The sequence below is a fragment of the Telopea speciosissima genome, chromosome 5, assembly GCF_018873765.1.
Source record: "Telopea speciosissima isolate NSW1024214 ecotype Mountain lineage chromosome 5, Tspe_v1, whole genome shotgun sequence".
Taxonomy (NCBI): Eukaryota; Viridiplantae; Streptophyta; class Magnoliopsida; order Proteales; family Proteaceae; genus Telopea; species Telopea speciosissima.
In genome coordinates, this window is record NC_057920.1 from 58,018,751 (window position 1) to 58,028,611 (window position 9,861).

Consider the following 9,861-nt stretch of genomic DNA (forward strand, 5'->3'; position numbering starts at 1 on the left):
CAGGTGGAGGAACTCAACTTGGTTCGCAAGAGTGCTTGAAGCAACACTGAAGAATTTCATTCAAAATGGATGTCTTATAAGCAACATAGATAGGCCTTTTATAGTCAGATAAAGAAAACCATAAAAGCTCCTACGATATCTCAGTTGTTGATTTTTAAGGGTTGAGATTACATACTTAACTTCTAAGAAAATAAAAATTATAGAAAATAAATAACTAAAAGTAGATTTCAAGGCATAAGGGTTGTTCCAATGTACCTTGACGCAAGTTTCAAGGTTGAAGTAGGTGTCCCAACAGAAAAGACCTTAAAAAATGTTTGTTGTTTTGTAGTCTTTTAGGAAGACTTCCTTGGACTAATGGAACTTTGTAATCTTCAAAGAAGACTTTTGGGAAAAGTAGTTGAAAGAGCTTGGACCAAGAGTATCTTTAAGAGAAGAACTGTCACATAAAAAAGAATGAATGTCACATCATTTTCCATTATGAAGCTTTCTACATATCAAACCCTAACATCTCCTACGACTACGATAGCTCACTCGTTGATTTCAATTGAGCTTTAATAGCTGAGATTAAACCTTTATATTGCATAATAAATACTAAAAAATGTTAGTAATGAGCTTGCTTTGAATTATAGGCCAAGTGGGTTTTGTGGGCTTGTCGGCTTACGGGCTTGATGCAGGTAGAACTCCATAAAGGCTTAATTGTTGAGCTTGAATGCAATTGGGCTGCATCAAGTGACCTCAACTTTACGGCCCCTTATCACCCTTTTTTATTTTTAATTTCAAAAAACTCAAAGAACAAAAATTTTAACCCTATTGTTGGCTTACATACTCAACTTGAATCACCTAAAACCGAGTTATATACAGAAAAGCATCCTTACTTAACTACAAAAAGGCCAATTTGTCCCAATTTAAGATTTCACTCTTATATTTGCTATTCTCTCCCGATCCGAGTTTGTCTAACCTAACAAAGGGTTGCATCATTTGGTATCGGAGGACAGAAGACCATTGATTACACAATGTGTTTAATTTGGCGTGCACTATCTCTAGAAAGATTTATCGGTTCATTATCAGCTTTGATTGCTATAAGAATATTATTTCTGAAATAGCGGCATAAAAATTACAATTAGAGATAAAAGAAATTCTTATATCTTACAAAGTTACATAGTTAAAGAAAGGTGTTGAGGTAATAGTCTCAAAACAATGTTTGATTTCTTTCTCTATTAATTCTACATATTATGAAGAATTGTGGTGTGATGTGGTTCCCATGGATACAAGTTATTTGAACCATAGAAGCTTAATAGAAAAGCAGTTTATGATGGATATCGTAATATATACTCATTTGAGTATGAGGGGAGTAAGATTGTATTGACACCCTTTATGAAACCATTTAAGATCCTTACACCTAATAGCACATCTTATAATCTGCTTACTTTGAAAGACTTGTGGAATGTTGTATATGAGAATGATGTTATGTGTGAAAGTGAAGTTGTTGTGACTGATTTATATGAAGCAAATGAACCCCTTTAAAGAAGAGTAACAAAAATTTTGTTCATTTCATGATGTGCCAGTTGCCCTACATTCAACGGATTTGATATGCTATGCCTTAGCCAAATCTTATTTCTTGTGTTTCTCAAGACACACAAAGGTGTTGGTGTATTTTTTTTTTACACAAAATCCAATGGTTTGGTATTTAAATTCCTAATATCAGCCAATAGATGATTAGATATCCTTAATATTCTCAACAGATGCTAGATGATCATTAAAAAAAAAAAAAAAGAAGAGAAAGAGAATTTAATAGACAAGTTAACTACACTTCACAAAAATAAAATATTGAATAAACAAGTAATAGTTGTCTCAGTTGCTGTGTGAAATCAACAGATCATACAGTCGGACACAAAACACCTTAAGCTTCTCCCAATCCATCAATTAAATCAAGTTATGTTGCTGGTTTTCTTATCTCAATCTTCATATTCTCATTATACTGTGTGAGGTTCTTCCATTATGAAATATTTTTAATTATTTTAATTAATATTTTATAATATTTTTATGTTATTATGAAATATTTTTAATTACTTTATTCTACCCATAAGATTTCAATATTTGTAAAATATGCAGATCTTGAATTATTAGGTCATGGATTTCAACAAAACGGTGAATGATAAGAAAAATAATGGTGTTTCAATTCCGGTGAATGATGAGAAAAATGATGATGTTTCAAACATTGAAGAAAATAAAAGGTGGATGACAGAAAATCGGACATCCTTAATGGTGGTGGCAACGTTTGTTGCAGGGATGATGTTTGTAGCCTGTATCACCCCACCCGATGGATTATGGCAAGAGACCACTCCTGAACACCGGGCTGAAACTTCCATCATGGCGTATTACAACCCACCACGTTATGAATTTTATTTAGCATGCATTAATACATTGGCTTTTATGTCTTGTTTATTTATAGTGCTTATGATTATTAGTGGGCTGCCTTTGCCCCGAATATATGTGCGGATGTTGTTATGTCTGACTTAGCTAGCTCTAACCGTAGTAGTGTGTTGTCACGCAATTGCCATGATGAATAACCTAGTCCATACTAAGGAATTCAAGGGTTCTCAAGTAATACATCATTGGGATTCAAGATCCTACCAATTTGCTATACTTATGGTTTTAGTATGGATTGAATTAGTTATATTTGTTTGGAATATGCTCGTAATCCATTTCGCACCGGAAGTCATTGGAAGATTGAAGTTGGTTTACAAACAAACTGTAATAAAGCCAAATTGAGAAATGTGGTAAACTTTTTTTGGTAGTTTTGATTGAAAGGCTTGGGTATAGAAATACTTGGAAATAAGCTGAAGAATATGGTAAACTTGATTTTAGTGGTTCTGATTGAAAGACTTAGGTATAGAAACACTTGAAAGTAAACTGAGGAATGTGATAAACTTTTTTTGGTGATTTTAATTGAAAGTTGACTAGTTTTTTATAATATGAAACTCATTGAGTACTTTGGTATTTGTTCTTTTTCCTTTCTTGTCCACATGCAACTTCAACTATGTAATGTAGTTATCATGTAATGAACTATTTGTAACATGCTTTTGTCTCCTTTAGAGCTGTGGAATTAAGAAGAACCAAAGTACTACCTTACTATGGTCTCATTAATTTCTAATAAACTCTAAAGGTACAAAGAATGTCATACAAAGAAGGAATTGATGAACAATAAACTTACAAGTCTTTATCCTCACGTCTTAGCTTGTTTAGTTGAGCAACAGATTCAAATTTACAAATAATTATTTACATTTATTGATTTACTTCGATTTATTTAGGAATCAGGTTAATTGACAAAAAATGATTTAAGAAATGATTTTTTTTTATTATACAAGGAAGAACAGACCAGAGTTTCTTAATTGACACCCATGTAACTGAAGGTTAGATACACCACCATGGCGAAAAGCAGGAAATTTTTTTATAGAAACTCTGAAAACTGTGAAAACTCCATTAACGTTCTGTTTATGTGCATAGACTTTTCTGTATGTCAATATTGGTATGGATGATCCCTGGATAAAAGAAAGCGCTTACCTAATTTATCCCATTTGTTCTTTTTTTTTTTTGGTTGGGGGGTGGGGGTGTCATCAAAACTAACCTAATCTACTAGTGCCATAGTATGGAGGAAGGGAACACATAAATGCAAGGCGAAGGTAGGATTCGATCCTGAGTCTTGGCAGCAATAGACCAAAGACAACTGACACTTTCACCTTATTTATTTCATGTTGTATGCTTTTAAAATGATCCAAAAAATGATAAAAGAGGGAGGGGAGTTATATGACATGCTTTCCAAGCAGTGAAGTTTTATTTTGGAGAGTAGTGTTCATTCAATTAGTTTGGGTTGAACAACTGCTTTTTTTAGTGTCCCAAGTACTAATTAACAATTTTACAAAAAAAAAAAATATTAATTAACAATTACAGTAGTATTCTATTATTTCAACAATCATATGTCTATTTTCTAGTCTCCTAATACTGACCATATAGTTCCTATCACACTCTCAGGACTGTCACAGTGATTTGAAACCAAAAGAAATCCAGATCCTATAGGTAGAATTTTCCCTACGTCATGGTAAGAATTCAATTAGTATTGCGCATGAATATTTTAAGCGCAAGACAGGCAGAGTAACACCTAAGCTTTGAAAAAGACTAAGAATCTAACTTAGAATCATTTGTGGAATATACTTTGGAATGCCTTGCAGTAGTCTTAAAGGAAGACTCTTGGGAGAAGTAGTTGAAAGAGCTTGGACCAAGAGAATCTGTGAGAGAAAGGTTGCCACATCATCTTCCACTATGAAGCTTTCCACATAACAAACTCTGACATCTCCTACGATATTTCAGTCATTGATTTCAATTGAGCTTTAATAACTAAGATTAAACCTTTATATTTTTTGGTAAACGATTAAACCTTTATATTGCATAATCAAGACTAAAAGATGTTAGTAATGGGCTTGCTTTGCATTATGGGTCAAGTGGACTTTGTGAGCTTGTGAGCTTGATGCCGGTAGAACTCCATAAAGGTTTAGTTGTTGAGCTTAGATGCAATTGGATTATATCATTTTTTCTTGAATTATTCTTTAATCCCAAAAGTGTTCTCGTGTCACCGGGATCAAATACAAACTAAATAAAATATTAAAGTATAATGTTTATAGCAGGTAGAAAATCCAACTTCAATGTTATTAACCCATTAAAAAACTTGAATGCTAAAATGGAAAAATGATATAATCTTATTGCAAGACCTCCATGTATATTTATGTAAGAAAATGTATTCAAATTCGAACTACTAAGAATGCTAAGGAGCTCTTACCGGGACGGTGAAACAGTATCCGTCAAATATGGATCTACATTTATTCCAAAAGTGTTGCATTCATTAGAAGTGTATGTGATGTTTCATGCACCGTTACTAATATAAAATTGGTATCTTTATGTAACATCTTCTTCTTTATGTAAACTGTAAAAAGAGATGGAAGGATGGGCGCATGCAAGCTTGTTGCAAAAATAAGGTGAGCTTGACAATAATGATCCACATAAAGGTTTTCCCACTCCTGTCATGTTAGATATGGAGATCAAACTTAAGTGCAAACATTTTGAATTCAAGTCTACAAAAAGAGAGTGGTGAGTGCAAAAAGTTGAATTTCTTTTATCAACATGCATAGCACTTGAAGTTGAGTATACTTCACGTACTAATAATAACACAAATTTCTCCCTTTTGAATACGAATCGAATTCCCAAGTCATAGAAAAAATACGGAACTTGAGAACTTTTGCCCATAATGCAGTCAACAGTGTAACAATAGAGGGAGTGTGGTTATCAACCACTAAGGCATATGATAACTCTAAAATTGATATGATGTTGTGATGCTTGTCGTCAAAGGGCATGACAATGTTGGACAATAACCTCCATCAATACACCAACACCTTTATGGGGTTGTGGTCTATGGAGGATATGGGTGAGTGTGGTCTATGAAGATTGGGATTTCTGAAGGAGAATGGGAGAGCAGCATCGTTGCATTTTTTGAAGTAGAAGGAGAAACCCTCTCATAGCTGCTTGAACTGAAGAAGCATTTAAGAACTGAGCAAACTGGAACTGAAGAAGTGTTGTTGGAGCTGAAGAAGCATTTAAGAAACCTGGGACGTATAATCAAGATGAGTGATTTTAATTTTCATAAAATTTCGGTTGGAAATCGTAGAGATAAAACGATAATCATTATGAAAAATTATAAGAACTATGTATCAATCAATGTACCTCCATCTGATATTCCCTTGTTGCCATTAGCACCCGCTACTTTAATCTGTGAGGGAGTACAAAAATTAGTCGATTGTCATTTTTTCCTTCCAAGAAAAGAAGAAACAACCATTTATTTGTGAAAATCCTTTAAGATCTTCTACTTGAAGATTAAGAATTGAAAGTCAAAACATGTATTGAAACCATGGGCCAAAGTAAGAGCAAATTACAACAGACCTGACATAATTTCATATGAGAGAGTTTAGAATCTTGCGATTATATAAGAGACCACTGTACATATTTTATAATTAAAGGAAGCGAAATACCAATTTTTTCGACGCCGCAACTCCAGAAATTGTGCAAGAAAATAATTATTGGACTTCTCTACTTGGATGACGAAGAGTTGAGCATCAATGATGAGCTCATCAACAATATAGTTTTTACTATTGAGGAGAATGCATGCAAATTTGTTTTTCTCAAGAATTACAAAGGTGAATATGAAGAAACGGGAAAGGATGAGAAGTTAAGACAGAACTTGAAAAATTTACATATGATTGACAAACTATTTCTTGAGGCATTAAAATTGACTGACTTCAACAACCTATGCCAAAGAAGTGAAAACAAAGGAAAAATTCATAGAACATCCATTCTATTGGGATTTTCATCAAAAACATTCTTTTCTATTGGAACTGCTAGACGAAATATTTTTATTTCGTCATCTGGATGTGGTTGCGAATGCTTTAAACAAGTCTATGGATAATATAAATTGGATTGACATAGTTAAACAGACCAAATTTTATAGTGAGGCATTCTTAGTTGACGGGGTGGAGAATTTCTCGAAAGATTATAATGTAATACATTACATGTAAAACTTATATGCACATAAATGGAGATACAAGAATAAAATGGATGTTGATTTTACTCTCTTTTTTTTCTGGTTTAATATCATACATTTTTAATTTAATTGGAACTCATCTAAGATGCGAGTTATTCAACGCGTCTCTGGATCAATATGTGCATTAGTTGATATCAGAGATTTAAAATTTGTATCAACTTTGGATCAATAGAATTTATCAACGTTTCTATTCACTTATGTTCTTTGAAGAGTCATTTTATCATCGTAGACTTACACCAATTCCTTTGATCCACTTTCATTTAATTTGTTTGATTCATTCTGACGTATGCCTTTAAACCAAGTCAGAACCTCTTATTAAAATCAAGATATAGTAGACAACAGAGAAATGACAGTAAACAAAACCAAAAAAACAAGGATGAAGTAGAGATGGGATATGCACATAATAGATCAAACATACCAGCATGAAATGGGCTATTCCAAGCAGGGGAAGGAGAGCATGCAACAGATGTAACGGAGCAAACATGGGATCACAGTATTCAATCCAAAATAGAATAACAGGGGATTGGGGGCATGGCAGCACATATAGATCAAAAGAAGACAGAACAAAAATATTATGAGAATAGAAATTCACCCGAGGGCTTCGTGTGACTCCATGACACTAATGACAGAACTTGAAATCAAGGGATAGAGACTTATTACAAATTGGGGATTAAAAAAAAGGGAAGGGACTTAATTACAAACTATTTTGGCAATTAAAAGAAAGCTAAACAAAATAATATTGAGTGGGATGAGGAGCCGGACCGAAGAGCTCGGAAGGTACTACCCGTATGCAAGTCACCCAAACGCCATCGATGAACGAATGCTTCGACCTTCCTGTGATCGTCTCCAATTTGAAGCTCAGTAATTACTCATATGTAGACATAAACTTCCAAATAGATTGACAGGAACAAAAAATGGAAGTGGGTAAATGGGTGGCTGATCTTAGGGGGAGTGGACAGAGAATAGAGATGGGTTTTGGGTTATATGGACAAGATGGAGGAGGATGAATGGGTTCGGTTCAGGTATAGATCCATTAGAAATGGAAGGAGAAGATGGTTTAAGAGCTATAGCTCCATTGAAGGAAACAAATTAAAAAAATGAAGAAAAAGAAGACGAAGAAGAGGAACTCAATGCAGATCTCCTTGGCTCAGGGAAGCTTCTTGCAGCTATCTTCTCAGACCATCTCCCTCTTTCTTCTCACTCTGGTTTTTCTTTTTTTTTTTTTGTTCTGCTTCTTTCACTCTCTGTTTTCCCCTTTTTTTTTCTCTCTGTGTTCCCCCCTATTCTGTTTCTTCTTTTTGTTTTGTCCTTTTTTCTTTTTTCTTTTTCTCCCTCCCTTTGAATGACGGCTGCCCCTCCTTAAAAAAATTCTCTTCTCTTTCTCTTTTAAAGTCCTTTCTTAGTTTGGGGTTTTTGTATTTCTTTTCTTTTCCATTTTACCCCTTCCCTCTTTTAGGTTTAGATTTTTCCTTTTTGAAAGCTTTATTTTCCACTGTACCCCTCCCCTCTTTTAGGTTTAGGTATATTGTTTTTTTAAAAAGCTTTCTTTTTCATTTTACCCCTTCCCTCTTTTAGGTTTAGAAAATTCTTTTTTTTTTTCTTTTTTATCCTTTTCTTTTTTGATTCCCTTGGATGCCATGTGGCACCCCCTTATGGACTTGACACCAATGGGCTTTTCCATGGGTCAAGTCCACACATTCTCTCTTTTTTATTTTTTGATGTGTCTGAGATCGAAGTCGCAAGTCCTTCGTGTATCATCGTTGCCAAGGGGGTGATAAAAATCAGATGTCTACAACACAATAATTTTATTATTTTATCTATACTTATAACCAAAACTGTGGCAATTCGTTTCAGAGTTTGAGAGTTTCAAAATTCGTATCAGGTTTGTATCAGCATAACATATCAACCATAGTTGTGAAGGCATCGCCTAGGCGTGGCGCTGCCTTAGAGTTCAGGCGAAAATGCAAGCACTGAGTAGGGCTACGCTCAACAAGAGTCACGACTTGTGACCGACTTGACCATCTAAGCGTCGCCAAGGTGGTTAAAGCAACGCCTTGGTGCGCCATGGGGTCAAGTCAGACGCCAATGTTGAGTATGGTTTTTTTATTTTTTATTGGTTGGTATATATGTATTATATGTGTGTTGCTACATGGAATAAATTTAAAATTAAAAAATCTAAAATCCCTAAAAGTCATCTCTGCACAAAAGCTAAAAGTCTAAAACCCTCGAGTCCTCTACTCCTCTCTGCGCAAAAGCAACTCGACTCTTCCAGTTTCGGCGTCTCTGCTATTCCGACAACAACAACTCGACTCAGGCAGTCAGGCGAAGCTCCTACCTTTTCGGCTCCGATAAGGTAAGTCCTTACTCCGTAGTCTTCTTCTTTAGTTCTTCTTCTACTTCTCTATTCTCCTTTTTTTTTTTTTTTTGTAACCCAAAAGGTTATGCGATCTTCCAGTTCTGGCGGTGTCTCACACTCAATCTCTGCTATTTCGGCAACAGCAAGTCAGCAACTACACTCAAGCAAAGCTTCGCCCTCCTACCTGTCCAGCTCCTGCAAGGTAAATCCCTACTCCCTAGTATTCTTCTTCTTCTACTTCTCTGTTTTCCTTTTTTTTTAAAAAAAAAAAAAATTTAACGCTTACTTCGTCCTACCTTTGATTAATTGCTGTAATGCTGTTTGATTGTTTCTTTTTCTTATTCTCTGTAGTCTGTAACACTTGCTGCTGGTTCTTTTTTAAATTTTTTTGCTTTCTGCTTCTTCTTCTCTGTATTTTATAATGCCTACTATTTTTGTGCTTCTTCTACCTTTGATTAACTTATATGTTTTCTTTCTTTTTTTTTTGTAAAAAATTTTCACACTTGCTGCTGCTTCTATTTTTTTTTTCTGGCTTAGTAAGTGGTAACTTGTATGCTTCTTCTGCTTATTCTTCTCTGTAGTTTGTTACGTTTGCTGCTGCTACTTTTTTTTTTGGCTTGATTAACTTCTGTAGTCTGTAATGCATGTTGTTACTTTTTTTTTTTTTTTTTTTGCTTAGTTTAGTAGTTAACTGCTTCTAGCTTTCTTCTTCTTCTCTGTAACTTAACTGCTTCTTCTTCTTCTTCTTCTTCTCTGTAACTTAACTGCATCTAGCCTCCTTCTTCTCTGTAATTCACTAACTCTCTGATATAAGGTATGATGCATCATGACATCATGTATTGAGTGTTTGGGGGGGGGG

General features: G+C 34.5%; 1 protein-coding gene across 1 annotated transcript in view; it reads left to right on the forward strand.

Annotated features, from left to right (window-relative positions):
- Positions 1 to 5,632, forward strand: part of LOC122662582 (poly(ADP-ribose) glycohydrolase 1-like) — a 46,931-nt gene extending 41,299 nt beyond the window's left edge. Inside the window, exon 12 of the mRNA XM_043858248.1 lies at positions 5,620 to 5,632. The gene's annotated coding sequence lies outside the window, so the exon portion shown is untranslated. The remainder of the gene's footprint in view (positions 1 to 5,619) is intronic.
- Positions 5,633 to 9,861: the final 4,229 nt, after the last annotated feature.